The sequence below is a fragment of the Triticum dicoccoides genome, chromosome 3B (genome assembly GCF_002162155.2).
Source record: "Triticum dicoccoides isolate Atlit2015 ecotype Zavitan chromosome 3B, WEW_v2.0, whole genome shotgun sequence".
Taxonomy (NCBI): Eukaryota; Viridiplantae; Streptophyta; class Magnoliopsida; order Poales; family Poaceae; genus Triticum; species Triticum dicoccoides.
Window position 1 is genome coordinate 665981186 of NC_041385.1, and position 17480 is coordinate 665998665.

Sequence of the window (17480 nt, forward strand, 5' to 3'; positions counted from 1 at the left end):
CCCCCCAACCCCTAAAAATCGACTGACCCAAAAGTCGATTCAGTCGACTGAAGTGTGGCTTAATCGAAGCAGAGCAGCAGCACGAGCAAGGGGGAGAGCAGCAGTAGCAGCTGGGCGAGCGAGTGATTGAGCGAGAGCCGGAGCAGCAGCAGCAGATCCAGCTGGTATGGCCGCCGCCCCCGAAGGGGCCTCGCACTGGGGGAGAGCCGCCATGGAGATGTCGCCCGCGGCGCCGACTTCAAGGTAGCCGCTCAATGGGGGTGCGGGATGGAGCACTATCAGCGCCGGGAGGTCGAGTTAAGGAGAAGGTGCGATGCGATGAGTGTACAACCTCTTTGGTGGTGCCGAGTAGGCCTCGGCTTCGTCCGAGGAGTCGGTGAGGATGCTGCAGTTTCGGTGGAGCAGGTTAAGGCGGCGCTGTGGGGATGGAGCAGCCACGATAGACGAGGCGGTCATCAAAGCAGCTCCCTGGAGGTGGAGGACAGGGCGGCTGAACCGGCTGGACAGTGAGATGGACGACGGATCCTCATCCGGGGAGGTGGACGAGGGACGTCGAGCTGTTGCGGTGGACGACGTCGTCGGGGAAGAGGCTCCGACTAGGCAGCGGTGACATGGCAGACGGAGGAGGGTGGGGTTTCGCAGCTAGAGCGGAGAGGTTATGGCGGCCTGGGATTTCGAATGGCAAAAAGGGGGCGATGGGAGGGGTGAAGCATGACATAGGGACGCGCTTGTCAAAAATGTAGGGTGTGTTACAAAAGTACCCCCCACCGATTTGAACTAGCGGCCCTTTCGGCTCAGGGTTAGAAGGGGAATTTCGCGTGTCGGGATTTGGCAGGTGGAGGGAGTTTTCGCGCGCGTTGTAATTTCGGGATAGCAAGGCGCGGGTTGTGAAGGCGCCAGTTTTTGGAGCACGATATCTGAATTTTCGGGATATACCAAGACGCGGGTTGAATTTTAGGGACAAGCCTAACGTGTAGTAATGTTGTACTTGTACGTACCAAATCAATTCGCACTTCCCTCAACCAAAAAGAAAACGAAAAAAATAAAACTACTCACACCACACAAAGAGAGAGTCTTGCCCCGTTTTACTATACAAATGTTATTCAAAGCTACTCCCTCCTTCCATCTATATAGGGCCTAATGCGTTTTTCGATGCTAACTTTGACCAGATATTAGAGAAATGATATATGACATGCAACTTACACAAAAGCACACCGTTAACTTCGTCAGTGAAAGGTTCTTTCAATGATATAATTTTCACATTGTGCATGTCATGTACTATTAATCTTGTCAATAGTCAAAGGCAGTCTTAAAAATCTCATTACGCCCTATATAGATGGAAGGAGGGAGTATGAATCCATGTTATGTCCGATTAAATTTTTTCGCTTGCTGTATAATGCATGTAACCTACTCATACCAACATTTTAGTGCATTCCAAATGTCTATACTACCGCTGCAATTCGAACTAAATTTGAATTCGTTTCTCTATTTCAATAAGAATCTACAATCATGATTGTTGCCAACTTCAACCATCATTCGTGTATTACCTTAATAACACACCACATGATTACTATAGAGATAGATATGAACTATGTGTACTACATGAACTCGAATTCTATTTTTTGAATACACTTGATGTTGATTCCAAATAATAGTACATTTGATGTACTAACTATATATTCATAATCTAAACCATGTTCCATACGTACACCGTGTTTATCACACAAAGTATAGTGCCCCGCCCCCTACATTATGACAAGTATTTAGACCTGAGTTGCAAAAGCCACACATTAGCCAAAATTATAATCAATGTTCTACATTATGATATCTTCTTCAAGTATCCGTATCCACCTTTTTATAATGAATTATGATCTTTTTTCGTCTTTTACACCTTCACGATCCTCTTCTATTTGTAGCTAGCTAGCGCTAACTTTCTATCGTGCATGCACACGCCCGCCCCCCTCACACACCCTTAGCGTCCCCTCCATCGCGCATGTTCATTATTTCTCTTTAGGTCGTCCACCAGCGGTGTGTGTAGGCCACCGGCTCCTTCTTTCTGGCACACACCGGTCGATATACCTCTCTAGCCAAGTGTGCCTACAACAAACACATATATACTTCCCCACTTCTCCTCTCACCGTCCATGCCCCCATATGTCCAATACGATTCCATGCAGGTGCACACTCCCGCCCCTCTTTTCATTAATCACATGCTTGCACACTCCTCCCCCTCGACATGGTAGGCCTCTCGCACCACCTCCTAGCCACACCCTCTCCCCCTGTCTGCCTCTCCGAGCCTTATTTTCTTCTAACACATGCAGGCGTGTATATGAATTGATCTCCCTACATATAGCCAGGTCGACTATAATTCATTTTCACCAAGCACCGATACACTTACCTCGCTAGTTATGTCTGTCCTTTTCTCGGACACACGACGGTTGATCTTCCTATGTAGTTACGCATGCTTACCACAACCATATCTTCTCCCCTCATCATCCTTGAATACCTCTCGACCCGTCTCTCACACGCACGTGCATAGACAGACAGACATCCCCCGCCCTCTCTTATTGATATTGCACTCATACCCTCCGTTTGTCTAGCAGGCCTCTCCCACCATTTGTGAGACGCCACTCCACCACCAACCCTCCGACGCTCTACCTTTGTCTTTTTCCCAACCTTATTCGTCTACTACACATATCCATGGATGTCGATCGATCTCCCTCAATACATAGCTAGGTCTCTCTCCTTCCCCACACATATAGTAGTCGACTGGTCTCTACCCCCCCCCCCGACACACACACACACCGAGATTCGAACGTTGTAGGTAGGTACCCATGCCATGGAGAAGAACTGCACCTCTGCCCTCTCAAATTCCAGTAGGCCAGCCGCCCTATATCTTTGACGTGGGCAAGCACAAATTCAATGGCACTCTTTATCGATCACACAGCCACACACTTCATCCATGTTTTCAATTCTATCGATATCTCAGGTCCATGACTCCGTTTCACAAACATTGCTTATGTTACATTTTTTTGATTGAGATATCATCAACACATTGCCTCTGTTTCACACAAACCATCTCTCTCACACCCACCCACATACGTACCTGCACCTAAAGAAGAAGTGCACGCGGGACACACGTACTCACGTCTCGTTCCTGGCCACACCCGCGCGGGTACACGATGGAGTTCGTTTCTGTACGAAAAGGCAGCCCACGTGATAATTTGACGCGTGTAGTGGTTGTTTACTCGAAGGAGGGTCGGGTACCATGCCTAGAATATAAAAAGATTGCCGTGGGGAAAATGGAAAAATGGGTTTGTCTCTCGTGAGTCTCGTCACACGAGGCCGCCGTGGCCTCTCACTCTCAGCCTTGGTCAGTGATCCGGCCACATCTCGTCCGCCGGTGAAAAGGGAGGATGTGCATCGTCTCCCTGTTCGACGGCTTTGAGGCAGCTCATCCCGATCTGCGGTAACCGCCGTTCTCTCTGACCAAGCTCTGGCATGGTAGGGCCTTCGCCACTTGCTCGCTGCCGCAGTATGGGAAGATCCCGGCCGCCGGCGCCCTCCTAGTAACATCCTGACGACCCTCAGGTACAGCTTCCTCCGGCCTTGCTCCACTGCCCATCTTCCCATGTTGCTGCATGTGGATCTTCTTTAGTTGTGTGCTTAAATCGTATCTCGGCCGGCGTACTTTCCATCTTGCAATCTCGTCCTCAAACCATTTTTGATAAACCACCATGTGCTATCTTTCCCTTTTTACATGGAACATGCTTCTTTTTTGTCGGCGTATGTGTCTTCAACTCGTGTTATTGTGCAGTAATTGTTTCCTTTTGACCTCCTTTTGCAAACCGGGCTATCCATTTTCACCTCGTTGCTATTACGACCTTCTGGTGAATTGCACAAATCACTTTTCTGAAGAGTGTTTTGTGCAGTTCCGCCAATATGCCACACGGGCAATGTTTTTACATTTCTGTGGGACTGCGGAAAGGGAGATTGGTTTTGCTATCCTCCTCATCCAACTCCGTGCCTAATCTTCTCCAACAAGAAGTTAGTCCTAAAGAGAGATCGTAGAGGTGATCGGCTTCTATTTACGTGTGTTATGTTTCATCATCTAGTTCCACTACTATTGTAATCACACTGACTTGATATCTTTGCAAACAGGGATGGTCCGCCCGATTTTAGTGGAGCTGCACAAAATGATCGGATTGTGGTGTCCTTCATACACCTCTTTTTTGGCTACACAACTGGGTGAAACTAGCTGCCAAGCAATGAACATTGTGCCAAGGAAATGGAGCCATGCCTACGAACAACATCGATCAATTATATTTTTTTTCTTTATTTGTACACCTTCTCACAACTTTGTCTTCAGTTGTGATGTGAATATTGGCGCTGATCTGTGAACCATTGAGATGCATTAGCCATGGTAGTTTCATTTGTATTTGATGGAATGTTGTAACGAGATAATCTCGAGGCAAAACACATGAATCCTAAGTTGAAACCTTTTTTTCCTGCGGGAACCAGAGTTGAAACCTTCATAGCATCACAGTACAATTTCATCAAAATTATGCATACATATAAACAAATCCTGAAGGATTGATAACAATGCCAGAAACAATTCAACTTCGTTTCGCCGACATGTTGGACATCCTTCATCCGGCTCCACCTGCCATGCAGCAATATTGAGTGCACAACACAACTTCAGGGAAAGATTCACCCCGGTCGTTCCGCCGCAGTAGTAATGACTAGTGAGCAGTCAAATCACAGAGCCCCACCTTCGCCACAGTAAGTTGCTCGGACGCAGCAACCATCATTTCTCTGTTCCTTGAATCCGCTGGTACTCCCATATTCCCACAGTAATATGTTGCTCGGGCGAATCAACCATCACTATATCCGCTCCCGTGTGATGACCACAGGAGCTTTCCATTCAGATTGCATGTTAAAAAAAATAAAGGTCGATAACTAATGTGGCAAACTTTCAAAAAAAAACTAATGCGGCACCTCGGGTCAATGCGGCCAGATCGCATTTTCACGAGAAATTACACACCATGTTTCGTTGACATGTGGTCCCGTTCCAACAAATCAGTGAGACGACGGCGACTAGTAGGACTATTTCCGAACTGATGTGTAGGCCGGGGCGCCCCTTCGTGAACCGTGGCAAACTGGCAACCGCCCACCGACTCTTCGCCTTTCCCTCTCGATTTGGAACTGCTGTCGCACGCTCTTCCTCTCCCTCCTCCATTTTCCTTCAGCCCTTCACCCTTTCTTCTGCCATTGTTCGATCGTCTTCTCCATGAAGGGAACAGGACGGAAACGACCCCGTTATTCTTGCCCCGATCTGAAAGATGACGTGGTGGAGGAACTCATTGATCGGTGCGACTGCTGGAAATATGCCCTAGAGGCAATAATAAAATGATTATTATTATATTTCCTTGTTCATGATAATTGTCTTTTATTCATGCTATAATTCTATTATCCGGAAATCGTAATACATGTGTGAATACTTAGACCACAACATGTCCCTAGTGAGCCTCTAGTTGACTAGCTCGTTGATCAACAGATAGTCATGGTTTCCTGACTATGGACATTGGATGTTGTTGATAACGGGATCACATCATTAGGAGAATGATGTGATGGACAAGACCCAATCCTAAGCATAGCACAAGATCGTGTAGTTCGTTTTGCTAGAGCTTTTCCTATGTCAAGTATCTCTTCCTTAGACCATGAGATCGTGTAACTCCCGGATACCGTAGGAGTGCTTTGGGTGTACCAAACGTCACAACGTAACTGGGTGACTATAAAGGTGCACTACAGGTATCTCCGAAAGTGTCTATTGGGTTGACACGGATCGAGACTGGGATTTGTCACTCCGTATTACGGAGAGGTATCACTGGGCCCACTCGGTAGTGCATCATCATAATGAGCTCAAAGTGACCTAGTGTCTGGTCACGGGATCATGCATTACGGTACGAGTAAAGTGACTTGCCGGTAACGAGATTGAACGAGGTATTGGGATACCGACGATCGAATCTCGGGCAAGTAACATACCGTCTGACAAAGGGAATAGTATACGGGGTTGCTTGAATCCTCGACATCGTGGTTCATTCGATGAGATCATCGAGGAGTATGTGGGAGCCAACATGGGTATCCAGATCCCGCTGTTGGTTATTGACCGGAGAGCCGTCTCGGTCATGTCTGCATGTCTCCCGAACCCGTAGGGTCTACACACTTAAGGTTCGGTGACGCTAGGGTTGTATGAATATGAGTATGCAGCAAACCAAATGTTGTTCGGAGTCCCGGATGATATCCCAAACGTCACGCGGAGTTCCGGAATGGTCCAGAGGTAAGGAATTATATATAGGAAGTGCTGTTTCGGCCATCGGGAAAGTTTCGGGGTCACCCGGTATTGTACCGGGACCACCGGAAGGGTCCCGGGGGTCCACCGGGTGGGGCCACCTACCCCGGAGGGGCCCGTGGGCTGAAGTGGGAGGGGAACCAGCCCCTAGTGGGCTGGTGCGCCCCCCTTGCCCCCCCATGCGCCTAGGGTTCAAAACCCTAGGGTGGGGGCGCACCACACTTGCCTTGGGGGGCACTCCACCCCCCCTGGCCGCCACCCCCCTTGGGAGATTGGATCTCCCAGGGCCGCCCCCCCCTGGGGCCTATATAAATGAGGGGGGAGGGAGGGCAGCCGCACCCTGTGTCTTGGCGCCTCCCCCCCCTGTTACACCTCTTCCTCCTCCCGCAATAGCTTGGCGAAGCCCTGCCGGAGTTCTGCTGCATCCACCACCATGCCGTCGTGCTGCTGGATCTTCATCAACCTCTCCTTCCCCCTTGCTGGATCAAGAAGGAGGAGTCGTCATCCGCTCCGTACGTGTGTTGAATGCGGAGGTGCTGTCCGTTCAGCACTTGGTCATCGGTGATTTGGATCACGGTGAGTACGACTCCATCATCAGCGTTCTCTTGAACGCTTCCGCACGCGATCTACAAAGTGGTTTGTAGATGCAATCTCTCTCCTATCACTCGTTGCTTAGATGAACTCATAGATGGATCTTGGTGAAACCGTAGGAAATTTTTTATTTTCTGCAACGTTCCCCAACAGTGGCATCATGAGCTAGGTCTATGTGTAGTTCTCTATTGCACGAGTAGAACACAATTTTGATGTGGGCGTAGATCTTGTCAACTTGCTTGCCGCTACTAGTCTTATTTTGCTTCAGCGGTATTGTGGGATGAAGCGGCCCGGACCGACCTTACACGTACGCTTACGTGAGACAGGTTCCACCGACTGACATGCACTAGTTGCATAAGGTGGCTAGCGGGTGTCTGTCTCTCCCACTTTAGTTGGAGCGGATTCGACGAAAAGGGTCCTTATGAAGGGTAAATAGAAGTTGACAAAATCACATTGTGGTTATTCGTAGGTAAGAAAACATTCTTGCTAGAACCCAATTGCAGCCACGTAAAAGATGCAACAACAATTAGAGGACGTCTAACTTCTTTTTGCAGCAATTGTCATGTAATGTGATATGGCCAGAAGTTGTGATGAATGATGAATGATATATTGTGATGTATGAAATCATGTTCTTGTAATAGGAATCATGACTTGCATGTCGATGAGTATGACAACCGGCAGGAGCCATAGGAGTTGTCTTTATTTTTTGTATGACCTGCGTGTCATTGAAGAACGCCAGGTAAATTACTTTACTTTATTGCTAAACGCGTTAGCCATAGATGTATAAGTAGTCGTTGGCGTGACAAGTTCATGAAGACACGATGATGGAGATCATGATGATGGAGATCATGGTGTCATGCCGGTGATCAAGATGATCATGGAGCCCTGAAGATGGAGATCAAAAGAGCTATATGATATTGGCCATATCATGTCACTATTATATAATTGCATGTGGTTTTTATTATGTTTATGCATCTTGTTTACTTAGAACGGTGGTAGTAAATAAGATGATCCCTTATAATAATTTCAAGAAAGTGTTCCCCCTAACTGTGCGTCGTTGCTAAAGTTCGTCGTTTCGAAGCACCACATGATGATCGGGTGTGATAGATACTTACGTTCACATACAACAGGTGTAAGACAGTTTTACACATGCAAAACACTTAGGGTTAACTTGACGAGCCTAGCATGTACAAACATGGCCTCGGAACATAGAGACCGAAAGGTCGAACATGAGTCGTATGGAAGATACGATCAACATGGAGATGTTCACCGATGATGACTAGTCCGTCTCACGTGATGATCGGACATGGCCTAGTCGACTCGGATCATGTAACACTTAGATGACTAGAGGGATGTCTAATCTGAGTGGGAGTTCATTAAATAATTTGATTAGATGAACTTAATTATCATGAACTTAGTCTAAAAACTTTGCAAAATATGTCTTGTAGATCAAATGGCCAACGCTCATGTCAACATGAACTTCAACGCGTTCCTAGAGAAAACCAAGCTGAAAGATGATGACAGCAACTATTCGGACTAGCTCCGGAACCTGAGGATCATCCTCATAGCAGCCAAGAAAGATTATGTCCTAGAAGCACCGCTAGGTGAAGCACCAATCCCAAAGAACCAAGATGTTATGAACACTTGGCAATCATGTGCTGATGATTACTCCCTCGTTCAGTGTGGCATGCTTTACATCTTAGAACCAGGGCTCCAAAAGCGTTTTGAGCGACACGGAGCACATGAGATGTTCGAGGAGATGAAACTGGTTTTTCAACCTCATGCCCGGGTCGAGAGATATGAAGTCTCTGACAAGTTCTATAGTTGTAAGATGCAGGAAAATAGTTCTGTTAGTGAGCACATACTCAAAATGTCTGGGTTGCACAACCGCCTGTCCCAACTGGAGATCAACCTCCCGGACGAGGCGGTCATTGACAGACTCCTTCAGTCGCTCCCATCGAGCTACAAGAGCTTTGTGTTGAACTACAATATGCAGGGGATGGTGAAAACCATTCCTGAAGTATTTTCAATGCTGAAGTCAGCAGAGGTTGAAATCAAGAAAGAACATCAAGTGTTGATGGTCAATAAGACCACTAAGTTCAAGAAGGGCAAGGGTAAGAAGAACTTCAAGAGGGACGGCAAAGATGTTGTCGCGCCCGGTAAGCCAGTTGCCAGGAAGAAGTCAAAGAATGGACCCAAGCCTGAGACTGAGTGCTTTTATTGCAAAGGGAAGGGTCACTGGAAGCGGAACTGCCCCAAATACTTAGCGGACAAGAAGGCCGGCAACACTAAAGGTATATTTGATATACATGTAATTGATGTGTACCTTACCAATACTCGTAGTAACTCCTGGGTATTTGATACCGGTGTCGTTGCTCATATTTGTAACTCACAGCAGGAGTTGCGGAATAAGTGGAGACTGGCGAAGGACGACGTGACGATGCGCGTCGGGAATGGTTCCAAGGTCGATGTGATCGCCGTCGGCACGCTGCCTCTACATTTACCTACGGGATTAGTTTTAAACCTCAATAATTGTTATTTAGTGCCAAGTTTGAGCATGAACATTGTATCTGGATCTCGTTTGATGCGAGATGGCTACTCATTTAAATCCGAGAATAATGGTTGTTTTATTTATATGAGAGATATGTTTTATGGTCATGCCCCGATGGTCAGTGGTTTATTCTTAATGAATCTCGAACGTAATGTTACACATATTCATAGTATGAATACCAAAAGATGTAAAGTTGATAACGATAGTCCCACATACTTGTGGCACTGCCGCCTTGGTCACATAGGTGTCAAGCGCATGAAGAAGCTCCATACTGATGGACTTTTAGAGTCTCTCGATTATGAATCATTTGACACGTGCGAACCATGCCTCATGGGTAAAATGACCAAGACTCCGTTCTCCTTAACAATGGAGCGAGCAACCAACTTATTGGAAATCATACATACCGATGTGTGCGGTCCAATGAGCGTTGAGGCTCGCGGAGGATATCGTTATGTTCTCACTCTCACTGGTGACTTAAGTAGATATGGGTATGTCTACTTGATGAAACACAAGTCCGAGACCTTTGAAAAGTTCAAGGAATTTCAGAATGAGGTAGAGAATCAACGTGAACGAAACATAAAATTCTTACGATCAGATCGTGGAGGAGAATATTTAAGTGATGAATTTGGTACACACTTAAGAAAATGTGGAATCGTTTCACAACTCATGCCGCCTGGAACACCTTAGCGTAACGGTGTGTCCGAACGTCGTAATCGCACTCTATTGGATAAGGTGCGATCTATGATGTCTCTTACTGATTTACCGCTATCATTTTGGGGATACGCTCTAGAGACAGCTACATTCACTTTAAATAGGGCACCGTCTAAATCCGTTGAGACGACACCGTTTGAATTATGGTTTGGGAAGAAACCTAAGCTGTCGTTTCTAAAATTTTGGGGATGCGATGCTTATGTCAAGAAACTTCAACCTGAAAAGCTCGAACCCAAGTCGGAAAAATGTGTCTTCATAGGATACCCTAAGGAAACCATTGGGTATACTTCTACCTTAGATCTGAAGGCAAGATCTTTGTTGCCAAGAACGGATCCTTTCTGGAAAAGGAGTTTCTCTCGAAAGGAGTAAGTGGGAGGAAAGTAGAACTCGATGAAGTACTACCTCTTGAACCGGAAAGTAGAGCAGCTCAGGAAAATGTTCCTGTGGTGCCTATAGGAACTGGAGAGGAAATTAATGATGATGATCAAGGTACTTCAGATCAAGTTGCTACTAAACTTTGTAGGTCCACAAGGATACGTTCCACACCAGAGTGGTATGGCAACCCTGTCCTGGAAATCATGTTGTTAGACAACGATGAACCTTCCAACTATGAAGAAGCGATGGCGGGCCCATATTCCAACAAATGGCTAGAAGCCATGCAATCCGAGATAGAATCCATGTATGAAAACAAAGTATGGACTTTGACTGACTTGCCCGATGATCGGTGAGTGATAGAAAACAAATGGATCTTTAAGAAGAAGACGGACACGGATGGTAATGTCACCATCTATAAAGCTCGACTTGTCGCTAAGGGTTATCGGCAAGTTCAAGGGATTGACTACGATGAGACTTTCTCTCCCGTAGCGAAGCTTAAGTCCGTCCGAATCATGTTAGCAATTGTCGCATACTATGATTATGAGATATGGCAGATGGACGTCAAAACGGCATTCCTTAACGGTTATCTTAAGGAAGATCTGTATATGATGCAGCCGGAAGGTTTGGTCGATCCTAAGAATGCTAACAAAGTATGCAAGCTCCAGCGATCCATTTATGGGCTGGTGCATGCATCTCGGAGTTGGAACATTCGCTTTGATGAGATGATCAAAGCGTTTGGGTTTATGCAGACTTATGGAGAAGCCTGCATTTACAAGAAAGTGAGTGGGAGCTCTGTAGCATTTCTCATATTATATGTAGATGACATACTTTTGATGGGAAATGATATAGAATTCTTGGACATCATTAAGGCCTACTTGAATAAGTGTTTTTCAATGAAGGGCCTTGGAGAAGCTGCTTACATATTAGGCATCAAAATCTATAGGGATAGATCGAGACGCCTCGTAGGTCTTTCACAAAGCACATACCTTGATAAGATTTTGAAGAAGTTCAAAATGGATCAGTCCAAGAAAGGGTTCTTGCTTGTATTGCAAGGTGTGATATTGAGCTCGGCTCAATGCCCGACCACGGAAAAAGATAAAGAAGAGATGAGTGTCATCCCCTATGCCTCAGCCATAGGGTCTATTATGTATGCCATGCTGTGTACCAGACCTGATGTAAACATTGCCGTAATTTTGGTAGGAAGGTACCAAAGTAATCCCGGCAAGGAACACTAGACAGCGGTCAAGAATATCCTGAAGTACCTGAGAAGGACAAAGGACATGTTTCTTGTTTATAGATGTGACGAAGAGCTCGTCGTAAAGGGTTACGTCAACGCTAGCTTTGACACAGATCTAGATGACTCTAAGTCACAAACTGGATACGTGTATATGTTGAATGGTGGGGTAGTAAGCTGGTGCAGCTGCAAGCAGAGCGTTGTGGCGGGATCTACATGTGAAGCGGAGTACATGGCAGCCTCGGAGGCAGCGCATCAAGGAATTTGGGTGAAGGAGTTCATCACCGACCTAGGAGTCATATCCAATGCGTCAGGGCTGATCAAACTCTTCTGTGACAACACTGGAGCTATTGCCATTGCCAATGAGCCGAGGTTTCACAAGAAGACCAGGCACATCAAGCGTCGTTTCAACTCCATCCGTGAAAATGTTCAAGATGGAGACATAGATAGTTGCAAAGTACATACGGATCTGAATGTCGCGGATCCGTTGATAAACCTCTTCGGTGAGCAAAACATGATCAACACCAGAACTCTATGGGTGTTCGATTCATCACAATGTATCTAGATTATTGACTCTAGTGCAAGTGGGAGACTATTGGAAATATGCCCTAGAGGCAATAATAGAAGGATTATTATTATATTTCCTTGTTCATGATAATTGTCTTTTATTCATGCTATAATTGTATTATCCGGAAATCGTAATACACGTGTGAATACTTAGACCACAACATGTCCCTAGTGAGCCTCTAGTTGACTAGCTCGTGGATCAACAGATAGTCATGGTTTCCTGACTATGGACATTGGATGTCGTTGATAACGGGATCACATCATTAGGAGAATGATGTGATGGACAAGACCCAATCCTAAGCATAGCACAAGATCGTGTAGTTCATTTTGCTAGAGCTTTTCCTATGTCAAGTATCTCTTCCTTAGACCATGAGATCGTGTAACTCCGGGATACCGTAGGAGTGATTTGGGTGTACCGAACATCACAACATAACTGGGTGACTATAAAGGTGCACTATAGGTATCTCCAAAAGTGTCTGTTGGGTTGACAGGGATCGAGACTGGGATTTTTCACTCCGTATTACGGAGAGGTATCACTGGGCCCACTCGGTAGTGCATCATCATAATGAGCTCAAAGTGACCAAGTGTCTGGTCACGGGATCATGCATTACGGTACGAGTAAAGTGACTTGTCGGTAACGAGATTGAACGAGGTATTGGGATACCGACGATCGAATCTAGGGAAAGTAACATACCGTCTGACAAAGGGAATAGTATACGGGGTTGCTTGAATCCTCGACATCGTGGTTCATCCGATGCGATCATCGAGGAGTATGTGGGATCCAACATGGGTATCCAGATCCCGCTGTTGGTTATTAATCGAAGAGCCGTCTTGGTCATGTATGCATGTCTCCCGAACCCGTAGGGTCTACACACTTAAGGTTTGGTGACGCTAGGGTTGTATGAATATGAGTATGCAGCAAACTGAATGTTGTTCGGAGTCCCGGATGAGATCCCAGACATCACGAGGAGTTCCGGAATGGCCCGGAGGTAAAGAATTATATATAGGAACTGCCGTTTCGGCCATCGGGAAAGTTTCGGGGTCACCCGGTATTGTACCGGGACCACCGGAAGGGTCCCGGGGGTCCACCGGGTGGGGCCACCTACCCCGGAGGGCCCCGTGGGCTGAAGTGGGAGGGGAACCAGCCCCTAGTGGGCTGGTGTGCCCCCCTTGGGGCCCCCTGTGCCTAGGGTTGAAAACCCTAGGGTGGGGGCGCACCCCACTTGCCTTGGGGGGCACTCCACCCCCCTGGCCGCCGGCCCCCCTTGGGAGATTGGATCTCCCAGGGCCGCCCCCCTAGGGGCCTATATAAAGGAGGGGGAGGGAGGTCAGCCGCACCCTGTGTCTTGGCGCCTCCCTCCCCTGCTACACCTCTTCCTCCTCCCGCGAATAGCTTGGTGATGCCCTGCCGGAGTTCTGCTGCATCCACCACCACGCCATCGTGCTGCTGGATCTTCATCAACCTCTCCTTCCCCCTTGCTGGATCAAGAAGGAGGAGACGTCATCGCTCCGTACGTGTGTTGAACGCGGAGGTGCTGTCCGTTCGGCACTTGGTCATCGGTGATTTGGATCACGGCGAGTACGACTCCATCATCACCGTTCTCTTGAACGCTTCCGCACGCGATCTACAAAGTGGTATGTAGATGCAATCTCTCTCCTATCACTCGTTGCTTAGATGAACTCATAGATGGATCTTGGTAAAAGCGCAGGATAATTTTTATTTTCTGCAACGTTCCCCAACAGCGACATCATCACCTCGGCTAGCATGGCAGGTTCGTTCAAGCCCATTCTTGACTCAACTAATAACATCATTACAAGGAACCCAAGAGTCAAGGAGCCGTTTGATCTCCCCTATCTTCTTCGTCGTTACCCTGATGACTGGCGCCGTCACGACGGAGGCCTCGCCCTGTGCAAGTTGATGCCGCTTGATAACGATACGTATGATGTTAAGATGCCATCACTTGAGGGCAAGGCTTGGGCAGGCGCAAATGGAGATTGGGTTTGTTACATTGGGTCCAACTGCGAGCGAGAACTTGTGAATGTGTACACTCGTGACCGGGTTCCACTTCCAAAAATCTCAGCAGACTGCCTAGAGGTTGAGCACACCGGTATTGTACGCACATTCAAATACAATCATGGTGACTATCTTCTACGGAAGATAGCAATTTCTCGAGTTCCCAACCGCTCTTGGAATTACAAGAACTATGAAGTTGTTGCTATCTTCGACAAGCTTGTTGCCGTCCTTGCTGGTTTGACTCGATCGATATTGCTCAAAAATCAGTTTCTGTACACGGATGAGTACTGTGATGCAATTGAATACGAGGGCCTTGTGTTTGCTGGCACCACTCGTGGCACTATTTTTGCATGGAGTCGTTGTTTCGGTACATTTGTCTTCCACCATAATTATAATTGTTTCATCCACATGCATGCGGGTTAGCAAGTTTCCCTTTACTAATTAACCTTCTTCTTGTGTTTCCAAGGTCCTGCGAACATTCCACCACCTATACTTGAAGATTTTTATAACCAAGGGGGAGATGACGATGGTGATGATCGCGAGCATGAGGATGAGCATCGCCCATATACTATTTGGCGCCTGGCAACTAATTCTGATGGATCACCTCTTCTCGTGTGTATACAACCCACTGATGATGTTACTGCTAAGGAAGCAGGTGTAGTCTCCCATGGTCGCAATCTCCGGACCTATTCCAACACCCATTGCATGGTATTCGGGATGGATACTAGTGTGCTAGCGCCAACTCCTTCTCCCTAGTACAGAATTGATAGTCCTGGAGAAAACTCGCTCTTCCTTGGACAAAACTATCCAATGATGGTGAAAGGCGATCCAACTACTATTGACACAATGTTACTACCATTTATGAGAAGCAACTATGTCTATACCTCGGACATTTGGGTGGTTCCCTACCCTGGTACTGATATAGTAGGCCGCTTCAGCCTGGATGATCAGTCCTGCGTTGGTCTCCAGATCGACAATGGATGGCCCGTCCCAGAGAATCACTTGTGCTTCAAAGCAAGCGTTTCCAACGCTGATGAATGGTTGAGTTGAAGTTCATTTCATTGCTTGTTATTTGTTGTGTGGTGAAAACTTTAGTATTTATAATGTATCCTCGTTGTTGATGTGGGTTGATGACCTATTGTATGTAATAAAATGATATGCCTGTGAAAAACTTACTAAATTTATTAATGGCTTTCGAGTCGCTTCTGTGAGTGAGTGGTGCGACGAGGCAAAAAAATATTTTCCAAATACATAATTGTACATGCATTGCAACAGGTTATCGGATGAGGCCTATCAACAATAGTAGTACACTATTTGTACTAGATTCACATGCTTCGTGCGTTGTGCGGGTGTTTTTACTGTAGCCATATTGTACTCTACTACGTAACCAGCACCTCGAATCCTCGATACTAGTAGTACTATATAGTAAGTAGTAGGAGTAGTAGGGTGGCATGGGCCAGAACAAGCATTCACGTCCAGGAGTACGACACATGCCACCAGCACGACTTCCATCTCTTCAACCTCATCGTTTCTCTAACTCAGCCATCGCGCGGCGGGCGAGGTGGGGGTTTGCCGATAGTCGGTTTCCTTAACTGCGGTCCCACTTGTAAGGCCAACTGCAACGCACGACCCCAAATGGACCTCCGTTTTGCACGAACTCCAACGATAATTTTGACTAGAAAAGCAAGACCAAAGAAAACAAGAACCACAAGAATACATTTTACTACTCCTGTTAGTTGGATTAGTGCCTTCTCGACGCATTCATTGTTGATCTGCGGAGGCTCGATCTTGCGTGCTTCTTTCTTCTTCGAGTGTAAAGAAGTAGACGTTGCTTCCTCGCATCTAGTCTCATGTCTAGCCTCTATTCTAGTACTCCCTCCGGTCCGTTTTTCTCTGCGTCTAAGCAGCAACACGCATACCAAGTAGGAGTATCAACAAGTGCACTAATCTCATCTATAGCCTTTGTGCTAGCTAAAAGTGAGATAGAACATCTACTAAATTGCGCTTTGTCAATTTATGGATGTACTCTTCTTCCCAATACAAAAACTTGCATCCATTCTAGTCCCTCCGTTGCACAATACATGCCTTCTATTTGTCAAAATATATATGTAACTAGACATGTTTTAGTATATAGGTACATCCATTTTTGGACAAATGGAAGTCAAGTATTTTGGAACGGAGGGAGTACACAATAAAAAATTAAGTTAGCACAACTAGTCTAATCTAAAAGCACAACCGAAGATTTGGTTGGGTTCTTCCTCCTTTTGCCGACATGTGGGACATCCAGCATCCAGGTCATGTCATGAAAGAAAATAGAGTGGTAGTTGAAGCCACGAGATGTGCATCTTGGGTTAAACTGTAAATAGAATCTTACTACTCTTGAGTAACTCCAAAAGTGGCCACCGAAGATCTTTCTTGGATTTGTTTTTCATCACAAGCATGTCGAGGTGAAAGATGTGAAGGTTCAGTGGGTCCTCTTGCGTTTTCACTGACATGTGGGGCCGCATGTGAGCAAACAGACGATGGGCTCCGTGCGTCCGCTGGCTGGCTGAGAAGAGAGATAGAGGAGGGTTGAGCACGGACTGCAGGAAATTTGTTCTACGTAACCAGCACCTTGATATTCGCGTGTGGTTGTTTCTAGAATAAAAAAAGGAGGTACCTCTACTTATGTTACTCCCACTACGCCTAGCCTAAGGTTAGTAGGTGACCTTGCGCTCCGATCTTCGCCTCTTCCGGAAGTCGATGGTTCTACAGTAGTGCTTCTGGCAATCTGACACCAAATGAACTGATGCACGTCCACCGCTTGTAAGCAAAAGTTTGTCCTCGTGCTGCGAGCCACCGAGCACGCGTTGGCGAGGGAGAAGGCGTAATCAAGCTTCTCGTCATTCTGTGAGTTGACGGGACACATCAAAGTTATTTACTAGTAGTACGTACTCTCTCCAAAAAAGGGCTGACCATCTCATTGCTACCATCCCATGCTCCGTCGTTGAGTACGTGCACTATTCACGTGCCATTCACGTGCCATCGAGAAGAAAAAATATTGCGTAGGTGCCATCGAAGTGCACGACTCACTTACGGAAAAGGGT